Consider the following 19,778-nt stretch of genomic DNA (forward strand, 5'->3'; position numbering starts at 1 on the left):
TTTGGCAACGTCATGATGGCATTTTCTTCTATACGTCATCTAATCTATGCACTTATAGATGAATCATTATCATTATTAACAACGATTAAACGTTAATATTTAGGCACTAAACCTAATTTGATTAGACTTAGACTTCCTTTTTATTGTCATTCAAATTTGAACTTTACAGGACAGATAAGAACGACATTTCGTTACATAAGCTCATGGCAGTGCGGCAGGGCCGGCCCGTGGCATAGGCCGTATAAAGTTAAAAAGTTAAAGTACCAATGATTGTCACACACACACTAGGTGTGGCGAGATTATTCTCTGCATTTGACCCATCACCCTTGATCACCCCCTGGGAGGTGAGGGGAGCAGTGGGCAGCAGCGGTGGCCGCGCCCGGGAATCATTTTGGTGATAGGCAAATGCTAAGGGCGCCGTCCATCAGGGGGCGCCACACCAGTGCCACAAATGTTGGAGAGAAAGAAAAAAAAAGTTGGTACTATTATTTCTAAATACAAAAAATAATCCCACGTTAATTAAAATGCAAAGTAAAGCCTATATAATAGAAATATTATTTGTTACAATATTACGCCCCTCCCCCCGCACGGTGCGCCCCCTCCCTTCCCGTATCATGACTCTTTTTGGACGTCACCACATCAAAAAATCAACACAAGATGTCAAAACGGCCAAAACTGTCAGGTGCCCAAGGAAGAAAAAAGAGAAAAGAAGAGGAGGAGAAACGAGAAAAAGACAGAGATAGCAGGTAGGTAACGTTAGCCTACATGAAATTATTTGTCTGTTACAGAATGTGATAGTAGCTGGCTTTTTAGCATTAAGCTAATGTTACATGATTCGGCAATTGCTAATCAATAAATAGCTAGTTCTGTTTTAACGTCGGGTTAATATTGTGGAGGGGGCTAAATTGTTATGGAAAATAATAATGTAACGTTAGGTAATTACAGTACTCCCACCTTACATTCCTCAGGGACATTTGTATTAGATCTTTTAAGCAGGTGTTTTTTGTTTACATTGTTATTGCCTTCTGGTTAGCTAATGTTTGCCCTGCAGGTAATAGTCACTTTTCCACCCCTTTATATATTAGGTATAGTTGTAAGCCTAGTTGTTAAAGTGCACATCAATAATATTAATTAAGCAATATGTATGTAAAAAATATTGTATTTCATATATTCATTTTTTATTTTTTGCATTCATTTATTTATTCATATTTTTTTTATCTTGTTAACTATTCTGATTGTTAATTTGCTTTCTTTAAGTAAAAAAAAGGTCAAAGACAAAGCTATTCGGTTTCTTGTGAGTATATACACTTCACTGCCGATGTGGGGGGGGCGCCACCAAAAATCTTGCCTAGGGCGCCAGATTGGTTAGGGCCGGCCGGGCCTGCAGTGCGGGATAAAAAAAGCAATAAGGTGCATATATAAATAATATATATAAAATAAATAAATAGATTAGTGTACAGATAAATATATTGCACTTTTTCCACATGCAAGGCAAGGCAACTATTTGTGTAGTGCTTTTCATACACAAGGCAGACTCAAAGTGCTTCACAGACAACAAAGTGAAATGAAAGAAAAGCCACTGCTGACCAAAAAAACATCTGAATGATTCCCAAGACTCTTGAGAGAATCTTCTACGTCCTGACGGGACTAAAGTAGAACGTTCTGGAAGGTGTGTGTCCTTACATCTGGCCTCCATTAAACACAGCATCTCAGACATCAACACCATAGTCCGATATGCTTTGCTACTTCAGGACCTGGACCACTTGCTGTAACCCATGGAACCATGGATTCTGCTCTTTACCAGGAAATCCCGGAGGAGGCTGCTGGACTAGGGTTCTGCAGCAGGACAACTAGCAAGTCAGCTTCTGAACGGCTTTCAAACAAAAGGAAGGTTTTGGAGCAGCCGAGTCAAAGTCTGGACTTGAATCCCATTAAAATGTTGTGAAATGACCATCAAATGTTGTTCTACTGGAAATCTCTCCAGTGTTGCTGAGTGAAAACTATTCTGCAAGGAAGTGTGGGAGATGTGAGACTCATCATGAGTTTCAGTTGTGGTCCAACCACGTCTTACAAACCCCGTTTCCATATGAGTTGGGAAATTGTGTTAGATGTAAATATAAACGGAATACAATGATTTGCAAATCATTTTCAACCCATATTCAGTTAAATATGCTACAAAGACAACATATTTGATGTTCAAACTGATAAAAAAATTTTTTTTTGCAAATAATCATTAACTTTAGAATTTGATGCCAGCAACACGTGACAAAGAAGTTGGGAAAGGTGGCAATAAATACTGATAAAGTTGAGGAATGCTCATCAAACACTTATTTGGAACATCCCACAGGTGAACAGGCAAATTGGGAACAGGTGGGTGCCATGATTGGGTATAAAAGTAGATTCCATGAAATGCTCAGTCATTCACAAACAAGGATGGGGCGAGGGTCACCACTTTGTCAACAAATGCGTGAGCAAATTGTTGAACAGTTTAAGAAAAACCTTTCTCAACCAGCTATTGCAAGGAATTTAGGGATTTCACCATCTACGCTCCGTAATATCATCAAAGGGTTCAGAGAATCTGGAGAAATCACTGCACGTAAGCAGCTAAGCCCGTGACCTTCGATCACTCAGGCTGTACTGCATCAACAAGCGACATCAGTGTGTAAAGGATATCACCACATGGGCTCAGGAACACTTCAGAAACCCACTGTGAGTAACTACAGTTGGTTGCTACATCTGTAAGTGCAAGTTAAAACTCTCCTATGCGAGGCGAAAACAGCTTATCAACAACACCCAGAAACGCCGTCGGCTTTGCTGGGCCTGAGCTCATCTAAGATGGACTGATACAAAGTGGAAAAGTGTTCTGTGGTCTGATGAGTCCACATTTCAAATTGTTTTTGGAAACTGGACGTCGTGTCCTCCGGACCAAAGAGGAAAAGAACCATCCGGATTGTTATAGGTGCAAAGTGTAAAAGCCAGCATGTGTGATGGTATGGGGGTGTATTAGTGCCCAAGACATGGGTAACTTACACATCTGTGAAGGCACCATTAATGCTGAAAGGTACATACAGGTTTTGGAGCAACATATGTTGCCAGCCAAGCAACGTTACCATGGACGCCCCTGCTTATTTCAGCAAGACAATGCCAAGCCACGTGTTACATCAACGTGGCTTCATAGTAAAAGAGTGCGGGTACTAGACTGGCCTGCCTGTAGTCTAGACCTGTCTCCCATTGAAAATGTGTGGCGCATTATGAAGCCTAAAATAGCACAACGGAGACCCCCGGACTGTTGAACAACTTAAGCTGTACATCAAGCAAGAATGGGAAAGAATTCCACTTAAAAAATGTGTCTCCTCAGTTCCCAAACGTTTACTGAGTGTTGTTAAAAGGAAAGGCCATGTAACACAGTGGTGAACATGCCCTTTCCCAACAACTTTGGCACGTGTTGCAGCCATGAAATTCTAAGTTAATTATTATTTGCAAAAAAAAAAAAAGTTTATGAGTTTGAACATCAAATATGTTGTCTTTGTAGTGCATTCAATAGAATATGGGTTGAAAATGATTTGCAAATCATTGTATTCCGTTTATATTTACATCTAACACAATTTCCCAACTCATATGGAAACAGGGTTTGACTAGATTTTTTAAATGTAATAAATTACCATTCAAAAACTGCATTTTATGTTGATTTGGGTTATCTTCCTCAGATATTTACATTTCTTTGATGATCTCCATCCACCAATCTTCTTCTGCTTATCAGGCCGGGTCACGGGGCAGCAACCTAAGCAGGGAAGCCCACACTCCCCCTCTCCCCAGCCACCTCATCCAGCTCTTATCAGGGGATCTCCAGGCGTTCCCAGGCCAGCTCCACGAACACACATGCATGAAAACACTCCTACAGACATCACACACAGGACAGTTGAGTAAGTAGGAATTGTTTTAGTTACATTGTAAAACTTACAAACACTGCTTGGAGTGATGAATGAAGAATCCATACGAGTAAAAACGCTATGGATGGCTAGAAGACGGAACGACACTTTTTCCAGTTGAATGCTCAGTCACAGCACAAACAATAACACACATTTTTAGTGTACTTGCCTGTGTTGGTTTCTTAACCATGTGAAGTGAAGTGAATTATATATATATTACGCTTTTACATAGTGAAACCCAATATCTAAGTTACATTTAAACCAGTGTGGGTGGCACCGGGAGCAGGTGGGTAAAGTGTCTTGCCCAAGGACACAACGGAAGTGACTAGGATGGCGGAAGCGGGGATCGAACCTGGAACCCTCAAGTTGCTGGCACGGCCGCTCTACCAACCGAGCTATGCCGCATTATAATCAGTGAAGAAAAATCCATAAATTAGCCGCACCGTTTTATAAGATGCAGCTTATTGTCAGGAATGTACGGTACTCATTAGTAGTACAAATGAACAGCATTAGTAACATTTTTTTTAATAATGTTGTTATTATTGAAAGCTTTGCGATTTGGAAGCAAAAAAGCCAAAAGACAGTCACCCGGCCACTACAACATGGCCAATGGTAATTCATCTAATTTGGAACTGGGCTTCCATGTGCTGAAACCACACACACTTGGTCAACACTCGCAGCCACGATAATTGTTTTAGTTCTATTGTAAAACTTACAGACGTTACTCGGAGTGGCGAATGAAGAATCCATATACCGTATTTGTCTGACTATTAGTCGCAGTTTTTGTCATAGTTTGGCCGGGGGTGCGACTTATACTCAGGAGCGACTTATGTGTGAAATGATTAACACATTAGCGTAAAATATCAAATAATATTATTGATCTCATTCACGTAAGAGACTAGACGTATAAGATTTCATGGGATTTAGCGATTAGGAGTGACAGATTGTTTGGTAAACGTATAGCATGTTCTATATCCATCCATCCATCCATTTTCTACCGCTTATTCCCTTTGGGGTCATGTTCTATATGTTATAGTTATTTGAATGACTCTTACCATAATATGTTACGTTAACACATACTTGCCAACCTTGAGACCTTCAATTTCGGGAGATGGGGGGCGGGGAGGGGGCGTGGTTAAAAGGGGAGGAGTATATTTACAGCTAGGATTCACCAAGTCAAGTATTTCATATATATATATATAAATAAAATAAATACTTGAATTTCAGTGTTCATTTATTTACACATATACACACACATAACACTCATCTACTCATTGTTGAGTTAAGGGTTGAATTGTCCATCCTTGTTCTATTTGTCACTATTTTTCTAACCATGCTGAACACCCTCTCTAATGATGCATTGCTGTGTGGCACGCACAAAAGTGCTTTCATCAAATGCACTAGATGGCAGTATTGTCCTGTTTAAGAGTGTCACAACATTGCTGTTTACGGCAGACGAACTGCTTTACGGTAGACAAAAACGACTGCTGTTGTGTGTTGTTACCGCACTGGGAGGACGTTAATGAAACTGCCTAACAATAATCCCACATAAGAAACCAAGAACTCGCCCTCGATCATTCTACAGTTATAACGTCATTGGGCAGGTACGCTGTTTATATTGTGTGCCTGAATTTCGGGAGATTTTCGAGAGAAAATTTGTCCCGGGAGGTTTTCGGGAGAGGCGCTGAATTTCGGGAGTCAGTGTTGGCAAGTATGCGTTAACATACCAGGCACCTTCTCAGTTGGTTATTTATGCCTCATATAACGTACACTTATTCAGCCTGTTGTTCACTATTCTTTATTTATTTTAAATTGCCTTTCAAATGTCTATTCTTGGTGTTGGCTTTTATCAAATACATTTCCCCAAAAAAAGCGACTTATACTGCAGTGCGACTTATATTTGTTTTTTTTCCCTTCTTTATTATGCATTTTCGGCAGGTGCGACTTATACTCCGGTGCGACTTATGCTCCGAAAAATACGGTAAGTAGAAACGCTGTGGACGGATGGAAGACTAAAAGGCACTTCTACTTCCGGTTGAAAGCAGTAAATGGAAGGACACTGCAGCACCTGCAGTGAGCAAACTTGTCCACAAGATGGCGCCATAGCACAGTGGTCCACAACCACCGGGATGCGGCCCGGTACCGGTCTGTGGATTGATTGGTACCGGGCCGCACAAGAAATAAAATTTAAAAAAAATAAATAAAAGTTTTTTTTTTTAATTAAATCATTCTGTTATTAATATTCTGGTTCCTACATTATATATCAATATATATCAATAAAGTCTGCAGGGATACAGTCCGTAAGCACACATGATTGTATTTTTTTATGCCAAAAAAAACAAAAACAAAAAAAACCCTCTCCCCTCCCGGTCCGCGGGACACATTTTCGAGCGTTGACCGGTCCGCAGTTACAAAAAGGTTGGTGACCACTGCTCTAGAACAGTGGTCCCCAACCAGTCCGTGGATCGATTGGTACCGGGTCGCACAAGAAATTAATAAAAAAAAAATAATAAAAAAAGTTTTTTTTTTTTTTTAAATTAAATCAACATAAAAAACACAAGATACACTTAAAATTAGTTCACCAACCCCCCAAAAAACATACATGATTGTATGTTTTTATGACAAAACCCCCCCACCCCCCGGTCCGTGGGACAAATTTTCAAGCGCAGTTCCAAAAAGGTTGGGGACCACTGCCATAGCACAAACAATAAATCACCTCTTTGGTGTTTTAAAAAAAAAAAACTATTTGCACTACCCATAAATTAGCCGCAGGGTCCAGTGCGTAGGAAAAAATTAGTGGTTTCTAGTTTGGAATTTACAGTACCGGTACTTGGTTCTCTGTGTGTGTTCGTAAGTGTCTCTTCACCCCTGCCGATGAAGAGAATCTCTCTCGCAACTTCACGCTGAGGTCGGACGAGCACCGGAACTTGCGGCTTTTCTCCCGTGTGGATCCGCGTGGGGAGAAGAAGCCCGCCGGACGGTCTCTCGCTGGTGTGCGTCCTCCGGTGGCGTGCGAGACTCACCATCTGGGTGAAGCTCTTCTCGCACAAGGCCCAGTGGAGAGGTTTGTGGTCGCCGTGAGTCAGCAGGTGAAGCTGCGTCAAGCTCTTCTCGCACGAGGCGCAGCGGAAAGGTTTGCGGACGCTCCTGTGCTTGTTGAGTAGGGGTCTCAGACACGCGGGCCGCAATACGTTATTTTGCGGCTCGCACCTTGATATGAAAATGTAATGTTAGTGCGGCCCGCGAGTTTTATATGAATGGCGCTTGACAGCGTCATACTTGCCAACCCTTTCCGATTTTTCCAGGAGACTCCCGAATTTCAGGGCAACCATTTCTCTCAATGTCTGCCGATTTTCACCCAAACAACAATATTAAGGGCGTGCCGTGATGGCACTGCCTTTAGCGCCCTCTACAACCTGTACAAACAGCGTGCCAGCCCGGTCACATGTTGTATTTGACTTCTGTACACACACGTAAGTGACTGCACGACATACTTGATCAACAGCCACACAGGTCACACTGAGGGTGGCCGTATAAACAACTTTAACACTGTTACAAATATGCGCCACACTGTGAATCCACACCAAACAAGAATGACAAACACATTTCGGGAGAACATCCGCACCGTAACACAACAGAACAAATACCCAGAACCCCTTGCAGCACTAACTCTTCCGGGCCACAATATACACACCAGCTACCACCAAACCTCGCCCCCAACACATCAACCCCCCCTCCGTGTGTCGGTTGAGGTGGGCGGGGTTTGGTGGTAGCAGGGGTGTATATTGTAGCCCGGAAGAGTTATGGCTGCAAGGGGTTCTGGGTATTTGTTCTGTTGTGTTTATGTTGTGTTACAATGTAGGGCTGCAACTAACGATTAATTTGATAATCGATTAATCTGTCGATTATTACTTCGATTAATCGATTCATAATCGGGTAAAAGAGACAAACTGCATTTCTATCCTTTCCAGTATTTTATTGGAAAAAAACAGCATACTCGCAGCATACTTATTTTGATTATTGTTTCTCAGCTGTTTGTACATGTTGCAGTTTATAAATAAAGGTTTATTAAAAAATTTTTTTTTTTTTAAATTGCCTCTGCGCATGCGCATAGCATAGATTCAACAAACCGATGACTAAATTAATCGCCAACTATTTTTATAATCGATTTTAATCGATTAGTTCTTGCAGCCCTATTACGGTGAGGATGTTCTCCCCAAATGTGTTTGTCATTCTTGTTTGGTGTGGGTTCACAGTGTGGCGCATATTTGTAACAGTGATAAAGTTGTTTATATGACCACCCTCAGTGTGACCTGTATGGCTGGTGATCAAGTATGTCTTGCAGTCACTTACGTGTGTCTGCAGAAGCCTCATACAACACGTGACTGGGCCGGCACGTTGTTTGTATGGTGAATAAGCGGACTCGACGACAGGTTGTAGAGGACGTTAAAGACAGTACTATCACGGCACGCCTTTAATAATGTTGTCCGGGTGAAAATCGGGACAAAGGTTGCCCCGGGAGATTGTCGGGAGGGGCACTGAAATGCGGGAGTCTACCGAAAAAATCGGGAGGATTGGCAAGTATGTTGCTCGGGCGGGATAGCCATTCAAAGAAGGTGAATTCATTAAAAAGGTCATGTTAGATTTTTTTTAAGAAATATTTTCTTGCGGCCCAGCCTCACCCAGTTTCTGCATCTAGTGGCCCCCAGGTAAATTGAGTTTGAGACTAGAGATATCGGCCTGCCGATATTATCGGCCGATAAATGCTTTAAAATGTAATATCAGAAATGATCGGTATCGGTTTTTTTTTATTATCGGTATCGTTTTTTAAAAATTAAATCAACAAAAAACACAAGATACACTTACAATTAGTGCACCAACCCAAAAAACCTCCCTCCCCCATTTACACTCATTCACACAAAAGGGTTGTTTCTTTCCGTTATTAATATTCTGGTTCCTACATTATATATCAATATATATCAATTAGGGATGTCCCGATCCAGGTTTTTGCACTTCCGATCCGATACCGATATTGTTTTTGCATTTCCGATCCGATACCGATACTGACCTATCCGAGCATGTATTAAAGTTTAAAGTGATTTAGCCTACTTAGTTGTCAGAATCATGTTGAAAAGGGTTTTAGTACTCTTGATAACAACTAGCCAGCTGAATTAGGGGAGTTTGAATAATACACAATGGTTGGTAACAAAAAACTGACCTGTTTATTCAAGGATAAACACAAAATAGACAAAATTATACATGACAAACAGAAATGGCATCATTGAACTAGGGCTGGGCGATATGGCCTTTTTTTAATATTGCGATATTTTAAGGTCATATTGGGATACACGATATATATCTCGATATTTTGCCTTAGCCTTGAATGAACACTTGATGCATATAATCACAGCAGTATGATGGTTCTATGTGTTTTTATTAATTTATTGAGACTTTTATTAGTAGGTTGCACAGTGAAGTACATATTCTGTACAATTGACCACTAAATGGTAACACCCCAATAAGATTTTCAACTTGTTTAAGTCGGGGTCCACTTAAATTGATTCATGATACAGATATATACTATCAGATATATACTATCATCATAATACAGTCATCACACAAGATAATCACATTGAATTATTTACATTATTTATAATCCGGGGTGTGGAGGGGGGCGCCGGATGTAAGTGTCAAAAAGACAGCCAAAAGAGTTTGATATGAGAATAAATCTAAAGTTAAAATATTAGGGTAGAAATGCATCCATTTGCAGGAAATTTAGTCTTGATTTTCAAAATGTTCTTTCAAAGCTTGCATGTCTACATTAAAACATTCTTCTTCATACTGCATTAATAAATGCTACTTTTAAACTTTCATGCAGAGAAGGAAATCACAACTAAATAGATCACTAATTTTTTCATACGGTGTTGATGTGGAAATTTTTGCCTCGGCATTTTGATGGTGTAGACGTGTGGCACCGAATGGAGATAAGCGTCTCGACAGACGTCACAATATTTGAACAATGATGACGAAAACTGTTTTCTCTGTCGTGTCCGTGTGTCGAAAATTGTTATGCGCTTATATTTTTATTTGATTTTGTGCGTGGCATAGATTTGGTATGCGCAGAGGACGCTTAAACAGTGCGCAATTGCACAGGCGAGCACCTTAGAGGGAGCGTTGCTCGCACGGCTGCGCTAGCATCACAGCTAACGTTAGCCATGCTGCTACCTCTCTGCTCGGGGAGGACGTATACGTATGTGACGTATGACGTGACAGTATGTGACGTGTGTAAGAAGGTGCGCTTGCTGTCCGTGAGAGGGAGACACAGGAAAGAGTGAGAAGAGCCTGTCGTGTAATGCCAGCCGCTAAAAGCAACTGCGTGAGAATCCATAGACCTGTGGATGTGTTGAAGGTGTGCTGGAAAATGCGGAACGGAAATTAGGGAGCAGCAGAAAAGTGGAAAGTATTATTTAAATCGGTGCGTTGGAAAACACGGACCGGAGTTTTTTTTTAAACTGGATCTGGATCGGCATTTTCCCATGCCTTGCCGATACGCAATTTTTGGCAAATATCGGCAGCCGATCCGATCCAAATATCGGATCGGGACATCCCTAATATCAATACAGTCTGCAAGGGATACAGTCCGTAAGCACACATGATTGTGCGTGCTGCTGGTCCACTAATAGTACTAACCTTTAACACTTCATTTTACTCATTTTCATTCATTACTAGTTTCTATGTAACTGTTTTTATATTGTTTTACTTTCTTTTTTATTCAAGAAAATATTTTTTATTTATTTATCTTATTTTATTTTATTAATTTTTAAAAAAATGACCTTTTCTTCACCATACCTGGTTGTCCAAATTAGGCATAATAATGTGTTAATTCCACGACTGCATATATCGGTATCGGTTGATATCGGTATCGGTAATTAAAGAGTTGGACAATATCGGATATCGGCAAAAAAACATTATCGGACATCCCTATTTGAGAGCCCTGTTGTCGAGGATTCGCACGTGCGTCAATCCTTTGCCGCAAACGGCCGCTCGCCAGTGTGTATCACCTGGTGCCGCTTGAGGTCCGACGCTCGGCCGTAGATCTTCTCACACTGGCAGCGTTGGTACTGGTACTGGCGCTGGGTGGCGTGCTTGTGCTGCCCGAGCGCTCCTCGCATTCTTGACATCAGTACTGAGTGGCCGCGCTCGGCTCGAACGACGCACCTTCTGTTGCCTGTGCAGCTTGAGGAACCTGGTCTGGGTGGAGGCCTTCCCGCACCGGGAGCAGAGGACGGGGCTCCGGTGTGAACGCGCTTGTGTCGACTCAAATCCCACGAGTTCCAGAAGCCTCTGTGGCCGCAGGTGCCGCCTCACGTCTTGCTGCACTCCCTTCGCGTGTGAGGGTCGGCTCTGTCGTGGAAAGGCTTTGGGTAATTTAGGGCGCTGGATCTTCTGCTGCCGCCGCGGTGCTGGAGACGCATCTTGAAGCGGGTACGACTCCTGCAGGTGGAAGAAGGCACAACGGGACCTGAGCGCACAGCTGCACCTGCAAGTGATGAAGAAACACGTTTCACAAGAAAAGACAAACTATACTAAATTCCGGACTATAAGCGGCAAATTTTTTCCCTACACTTTGAATCCTGCGGTAGGGCTGGGCGATATATGGAATATACTCGATATATCGCGGGTTTGTCTCTATGCGATATAGAAAATGACTATATGGTGATATTGGAGTATACGTTCTCACGCAGTTGCTTTTAGCTGCGGGCATTACACTACAGGCTTTTATCACTCTTTCTTGTCTCTCCTTCTCAGAGACTTAAAGCAAGAGCACCTTCTTACAAATTCCGTTTCCATATGAGTTGGGAAATTGTGTAAGATGTAAATATAAACGGAATACAATGATTTGCAAATCATTTTCAACCCAAATTCAGTTGAATGCACTACAAAGACAACATATTTGATGTTCAAACTCATAAACTTAATTTCTTTTTTGCAAATAATAATTAACTTAGAATTTCATGGCTGCAACACGTGCCAAAGTAGTTGGGAAAGGGCATGTTCACCACTGTGTTACATGGCCTTTCCTTTTAACAACACTCAGTAAACGTTTGGGAACTGAGTAGACACATTTTTGAAGTGGAATTCTTTCCCATTCTTGCTTGATGTACAGTTTAAGTTGTTCAACAGTCCGGGGGTCTCCCTTGTGCTATTTTAGGCTTCATAATGCGCCACACATTTTCAATGGGAGACAGGTCTGGACTACAGGCAGGCCAGTCTAGTACCTGCACTCTTTTACTATGAAGCCACATTGATGTAACACGTGGCTTGGCATTGTCTTGCTGAAATAAGCAGGGGCGTCCATGGCAACGTTGCTTGGATGGCAACATATGTAGCTCCAAAACCTGTATGTACCTTTCAGCATTAATGGTGTCTTCACAGATGTGTAAGTTACCCATGTCTTGGCCACTAATACACCCCCATACCATCACACATGCCGGCTTTTCAACTTTGCGCTTAGAACAATCCGGATGGTTCTTTCCCTCTTTGGTCCGGAGGACACGACGTCCACAGTTTCCAAAATCAATTTGAAATGTGGACTCGTCAGACCACAGAGCACTTTTCCACTTTGTATCAGTCCATCTTAGATGAGCTCAGGCCCAGTGAAGCCGACGGCGTTTCTGGGTGTTGTTGATAAACGGTTTTCGCCTTGCATAGGAGAGTTTTAACTTGCACTTACAGATGTAGCAACCAACTGTAGTTACTGACAGTGGGTTTCTGAAGTGTTCCTGAGCCCATGTGGTGATATCCTTTACACACTGATGTCGCTTGTTGATGCAGTACAGCCTGAGGGATCGAAGGTCACGGGCTTAGCTGCTTACGTGCAGTGATTTCTCCAGATTCTCTGAACCCTTTGATGATATTACGGACCGTAGATGGTGAAATCCCTAAATTTCTTGCAATAGCTGGTTGAGAAAGGTTTTTCTTAAACTGTTCAACAATTTGCTCACGCATTTGTTGACAAAGTGGTGACCCTCGCCCCATCCTTGTTTGTCAATGACTGAGCATTTCATGGAATCTACTTTTATACCCAATCATGGCACCCACCTGTTCCCAATTAGCCTGTTCACCTGTGGGATGTTCCAAATAAGTGTTTGATGAGCATTCCTCAACTTTATCAGTATTTATTGCCACCTTTCCCAACTTCTTTGTCACGTGTTGCTTGCTTCAAATTCTAAAGTTAATGATTATTTGCAAAAAAAGAATGTTTATGAGTTTGAACATCAAATATGTTGTCTTTGTAGCATATTCAACTGAATATGGGTTGAAAATGATTTGCAAATCATTGTATTCCGTTTATATTTACATCTAACACAATTTCCCAACTCTTATGGAAACGGGGTTTGTATACTGCAGATTAGAAGCTGGACGTAGTGAAATATCGAGCAGCAGAAAGAATGGACGCTAGCGGCGCATACCAGGAGCGACACCGAGGAAGATTTCATGGGATTTAGCGATTAGGAGTGACAGATTGTTTGGTAAACGTATAGCATGTTCTATATGTTATAGTTATTTGAATGACTCTTACCATAATATGTTACGTTAACATACCAGGCACCTTCTCAGTTGGTTATTTATGCCTCATATAACGTACACTTATTCAGCCTGTTGTTCACTATTCTTTATTTATTTTAAATTGCCTTTCAAATGTCTATTCTTGGTGTTGGCTTTTATAAAATAAATTTCCCCCAAAAATGCGACTTATATATGGGTTTTTTTTCCTTCTTTATTGTGCATTTTCAGCCGGTGCGACGTATACTTCGGAGCGACCTATAGTCCGAAAAATACGGTACATGGATGAAGGTGTGTGTTGCTGAGCCCGACTTGGACATTATCTGGACTGGACCTGGTTTTAAAAACCCTTTAAACAAATCCAATTTCATTGACAACCTGGTCTGGTGAACATAAGGTCCTTTTCTAGAAAAAAAAAAAAATAAGATAAATAAATTAAAAACATTTTCTTGGATAAAAAATAAAGTAAAACAATATAAAAACAATTACATAAAAAATAGTAATTAATGAAAATGTTAGTGGACCAGCGGCACACACAATCATGTGTGCTTCAGGGACTGTGTCCCTTGCAGACTGTGTTATCTATGATGTAGGAACCAGAATATTGGTAGCAGAAAGAAACCCCTTTTGTGTGAGTGGGTGTGGATGAGTGTGAATGGGGGGAGAGGTTTTTTTTGGGTTGATGCACTAATTGAAAGTGTATCTTGTTTTTTTTTTATGTTGATTTAATTTAAAAAAAATAAAATAAAAAAACACACATTTTCCTTCCTTTTGCTCCTTCTCATTTAACTTAACTTAACAGCGAAGTCAAAGTTGAACATTTTTAAGAAATGTACACTATCATTACAGGCATTGACTCACTGTAAGATGCAAAAAGTAAACACTGCCGACCAGCGGCCAAAATAGAGAACTGCGTGGGGAAGGAGTTAAATAAAAGCGAGGCAACATGCACATTTACAATATTAAAACATACCTGAAAATGGAATAACAATCACATAAAGTCCTCCTCTGTACCGCTCTGCTTCCTACACAGAGAAAACATACTTTTTATACAAATAGAAAACATACTTTTGATACACATAGAAAACATAGAGGTGACGTAGTGGTCACGTGACATGACAGAACACCGCTTCAAACCAATCCGCGCCAATACTGTCACGCAAACAAAACGCTTGTAGCGCTCAAAATAGCCGTCACAAAAGACACAAAATCACTTCAAATCCTAAGGGTACATAAAAGGTAAACAATATACGGCAAGAATGACAAAAATAAACCGCCCTTTTTTGTTAGAAACCGACACACTCACCTCGGCGTCGCAATCGACGAAGTGAGCAGGAAGGGGAGGAGCTACAGAAACGAGAGTAAACTACGGAAGCCCGACGGTATGCCATGACAGGAAGGAGTAAATTAAAATAACAGTCAATCAACAAAAATAAAGAACTCTTGAGATAAAATACACACAAACAAAATACTTCAATAACAGAATAAAACATAAATGCATTTAAGAGTAGTTTTAATTCAGACTTTTTTATTTTATGAGCTTTCACTTGTGTAAGCTGGTTTCATTTTGTTTGCGTAATTTGGACCGGATGTGAGTTATAGCACTATTATTGTGAAGCCGGAAGTGTAGATTTGGTTAGAGAAGGTGATGACTGCATGATAACCTCCCACGTTCTAAAATCAATCAATCAATCAATCTTTATTTATATAGCCCTAAATCACAAGTGTCTCAAAGGGCTGCACAAGCCACAACGACATCCTCGGTACAAAGCCCACATACGGGCAAGGAAAAACTCACCCCAGTGGGACGTCGATGTGAATGACTATGAGAAACCTTGGAGAGGACCGCATATGTGGGTAACCCCCCCCCCCCCTCTAGGGGAGACCGAAAGCAATGGATGTCGAGTGGGTCTGACATAATATTGTGAGAGTCCAGTCCATAGTGGATCCAACATAATAGTAAGAGTCCAGTCCATAGTGGGGCCAGCAGGACACCATCCCGAGCGGAGACGGGTCAGCAGCGCAGAGATGTTCCCAGCCGATGCACAGGCGAGCGGTCCACCCCGGGTCCCGACTCTGGACAGCCAGCACTTCATCCATGGCCACCGGACCTGTGCCCCCCCCCCCTCAAGGAAAAGGGGAGCAGAGGAGAAAAGAAAAGAAACGGCAGATCAACTGGTCCAACAGGGGGGCTATTTAAAGGCTAGAGTATACAAATGAGTTTTAAGATGGGACTTAAATGCTTCTACTGAGGTAGCATCTCTAATTGTTACCGGGAGGGCATTCCATAGTACTGGAGCCCGAATAGAAAACGCTCTATAGCCCGCAGACTTTTTTTGGGCTCTGGGAATCACTAATAAGCCGGAGTTCTTTGAACGCAGATTTCTTGCCGGGACATATGGTACAATGCAATCGACAAGATAGGACGGAGCTAGACCATGTAGTATTTTATACGTAAGTAGTAAAACCTTAAAGTCACATCTTAAGTGCACAGGAAGCCAGTGCAGGTGAGCCAGTATAGGCGTAATATGATCAAACTTTCTTGTTCTTGTCAAAAGTCTAGCAGCGGCATTTTGTACCAATTGTAATCTTTTAATGCTAGACATAGGGAGACCCGAAAATAATACGTTACAGTAGTCGAGACGAGACGTAACGAACGCATGAATAATGATCTCAGCGTCGCTAGTGGATAAAATAGAACAAATTTTAGCGATATTACGGAGATGAAAGAAGGCCGTTTTAGTAACACTCTTAATGTGTGATTCAAACGAGAGAGTTGGGTCGAAGATAATACCCAGATTCTTTACTGATTCGCCTTGTGTAATTGTTTGGTTGTCAAATGTTAAGGTGGTATTATTAAATAAATGTCGGTGTTTAGCAGGACCGATAATCAGCATTTCCGTTTTCTTGGCGTTGAGTTGCAAGAAGTTAGCGGACATCCATTGTTTAATTTCATTAAGACACGCCTCCAGCTGACTACAATCCGGCGTGCTGGTCAGCTTTAGGGGCATGTAGAGTTGGGTGTCATCAGCATAACAATGAAAGCTAACACCGCAAAAGCATATAAACCAGGGGTCCTCAAGTACAAATCTTGAAGGTCCACAAATGTTTTTTTGAAACAGGCTGGGTCCGTTTATTATCGGTCAAGCTTATATAGTAGCAGGAGGTAGGTAGTAGTTTAACATTTTCTTAAAATTAACAAAAATACAATAAATATCCAATAAAATACATGAAAGATTTTCATTGAAACAAAAATAACAGTTTTAACAAAAAATAAATACTTTTAAACACAACCCTCCTATCGCTGGTAAACAAATGACCTCAACAGATCTCATTCATGTGCAAATATAATTATGGTACAGTACATCCCCACAGCTGCTCAATGGGAGAATTGGGCTCTTGGGGTTGAAGCCAAGACGTCTGGTAGCTGTGGCATCAGAGAGTGGGATTTGATTTATTTTAGCTGTCATTTCCTCATTTTCTTTGCCTTCAAACATGGCACCCATCACTTCAGTCAAGCATTCTTTAATTATTTCTGCATCAGAGAATGGCTTCTTGTGTTTACCCAAAACCCATGCCACTCTGAGTGAGCACTCTGTTGCTATTTGTTGTTGTGTCATAGATTTAACAAAAATCTTGCTTGATGTTTCATATGACTTTTTCAGCCTCGTGATTTCTTTTTTTCTTAGCTCTGAATCATGAGGAAATGTCTCTTCAAATTCGCGGTGCTCTTTCAGATAGTGACGTTTCAGATTTTCACTTTTCACCAGAGCAACAGTACTGTTGCATATTAGACACATTGGTCTGGTACTTGCAGTAGGTAGGATGAAAACATATTGCTCTGTCCATTCTTCCTTGAAACGTCGGTTTTCCCTGTCCACCTTTCTTTTACCAGCCTGAGCCAACTTGGAGCATGCCATTGTGATTTGATTCACATTCAGTGACTGACGAGTGAACAGTTAGCAAAGTAGCGATACGAGACAACTGTGTGCCTGCAGCGAAAGGTTCCATGCACTGTGCACACGTGTATGACCCAGGTGGTAACAGCCTATCAGCGCGTCGTTGTGATAGAGATGACAACCCATACCCCGGAATCAACCAATCAGAGTGGCGTTCTCTCGCTCTCACGCCGTCTCTCTCTCTCTCTCTCTGAGAGAGAGAGAGAGAGAGAGACGGAGTGAGTGAGACACGGAGAAGTGTAAACGAAACGTGGAGATATTTGACTAAAAACAACAAATAACGTTGACTTGCGCTAGCAATAACTCAAAGATAAATACAATTATTATATATTTTTATAATAATTATAATTATAAAAACAAATATTATTATTATTTTTTTTTTTTTTTTACTTTAATTTGTGCTGGGTCCGGACGGACACGTCGCTGGGTCCGGACATGGACCGCGGTCCACCTGTTGAGGATCACTGATATAAACCATCACCTTGAAAGAAAAAATAAACAATGTGTTGCTTGTTGATTTTATTTACTTTATATTTTATTTCTCAAGTATTACAAGTGGTTCAACATGAATGGATGGAAGTATTATCCCTCACACATGTTTGTTTATTCTTTCATGAACAACATTGTATTTTATTTGTTAAATGTCGGTATTGTAACCTATTTTTATGGGCATGCCTCTTTGTGATGTTAAGTTCCTGTTATAAACTGTTATACAGTATATGCCTTGAGCTCTTATTTTGAAGGAGCTAAGAGCGGAAGTGGTAACACGTTGGAGTGGAGCGGGGTTTTTGAAATCAAGGAAATAAAGTGGTCCTCGTGTAAAACTGGAGCCTCCGTGTTTGTTATTTTGTAGTTGTATACAGTATAGGCGACATATATAAACCCTCGGTTACATTCCAACGTGTCACCACTTCCGTTCTTAGCTCCTTCAAAATAAGAGCTCAAGGCATATACTGTATAACAGCTTATAACAGGAACTTAACATCACAAAGAGGCAAGCCCATAAAAATAGGTTACAGTATTATACTGTTATTGAAATAAAATTTGGAGGAAAAAAATGATTGCACGAGAAGCGAAACAGTTTTCCACAAGCAACCAGGAAATACGCCTAACATTCATTCAAAATAAAGCACGTATTTCAAACGCGTTTCCGGTCCGATCGTCGCTATTTTGCAAGAGTAATCTTTTTAAATTGGACTTTTTTATTGTATGTATGGGCTTCCACTTGTGTACGCCGTTTTTCATTTTGTTAGCGCAATTTGACCTGAATGTGACGCATTACGCTATTATTGTGAAGCCGGAAACGTAGGTTTGGTTCAGGAGACGTGACAGTTGGCAGGAACTTTGTGCCAATCGACTTTCTTCCTACCACCAAAAAATTGTGAAAATGATGATGCTGTGTTCCAAATTTAAATTATTTACTGAAATTGTGCGAGCCTTTGCTATATTTGTGTGTGTGTGTGTGTGTATATATATATATATATATATATATGTATTTATTTTTTTGTATTCTATTTTAGTTACGTTATTGAGTTTACAACCCCCTGGCGCTGTTTTGTAGAGTTTTTGGACTTATTTTGATTATTATTATTTCTCAATTGTTTGTAAATGTTGCAATTTAAAAATAAAAGTTTATAAAATTAAAATAAATAAATAAATACAATTACAAACTTTCTTCCTACCACCAAAAAATTGTGAAAACGATGATGCTGTGTTCCAAATTTATAATTATTTACTGAACTTGTGTGAGCCTTTGTTATATATATATATATATATATATATATATATATATATATATATATATATATATATATATATATATATATTTATTTTTTTGCATTCTATTTTAGTTACGTTATTGAGTTTACAACCCCCTGGCACTGTTTTGTAGAATTTTTGGACTTATTTAGATTATTATTATTTCCCAATTGTTTGTAAATGTTGCAATTTATAAATAAAGGTTTATAAAATTTAAATAAATAAATACATAAATAAAAACACAAACTTTCTTCCTACCGTCTTTGACAACACGGTCACGGAGTTGTACCTTATTTTTATGTGAAACCAATTCTAAACTTTGCAATCAACCTTTAATTGACTGCGATTGACTAATACACATTTATTAGCAATAAACCGTGCAATAGTGGTTTTCAGTGCAAAATTTGACATCATTAAAATAAATTGATACAACTTTCTGACAAAGTTCAATCCAATTACGATAGTTTAAGGGCAGTGAGAATATTTGGGTAAATTTGCCATTATTATGAGTGACGGAGCAGGAAGGGGCTAGGGACACATTTGTAGATTTCACATGAGTTCAAAC

The 19,778-nt window shown here is 40.4% G+C and overlaps 2 long non-coding RNA genes across 3 annotated transcripts; one reads left to right on the top strand and one right to left on the bottom strand.

Moving 5' to 3' along the window:
• The first annotated feature begins 543 nt into the window (after positions 1–543).
• On the top strand, positions 544–2,343 carry LOC133606876 (uncharacterized). The gene is made up of 3 exons (XR_009815318.2): positions 544–746; positions 1,615–1,669; positions 1,752–2,343. It is a non-coding gene; the product is annotated as an uncharacterized lncRNA (long non-coding RNA).
• Positions 2,344–3,721: 1,378 nt separating this feature from the next.
• On the bottom strand, positions 3,722–14,828 carry LOC133606878 (uncharacterized). Of its 2 annotated transcripts, XR_012050421.1 has the most exons (4): positions 14,803–14,828; positions 14,470–14,521; positions 10,991–11,423; positions 3,722–3,895 (listed from the first exon to the last, which is right to left on the bottom strand). It is a non-coding gene; the product is annotated as an uncharacterized lncRNA (long non-coding RNA). The 2 variants fall into 2 exon arrangements; XR_009815319.2 differs by lacking the exon at positions 3,722–3,895 and having other exon boundaries at positions 10,396–11,423.
• Between the last annotated feature and the right edge of the window lie 4,950 nt (positions 14,829–19,778).

The sequence above is a fragment of the Nerophis lumbriciformis genome, linkage group LG05 (assembly GCF_033978685.3).
Source record: "Nerophis lumbriciformis linkage group LG05, RoL_Nlum_v2.1, whole genome shotgun sequence".
Lineage (NCBI taxonomy): Eukaryota > Metazoa > Chordata > Actinopteri > Syngnathiformes > Syngnathidae > Nerophis > Nerophis lumbriciformis.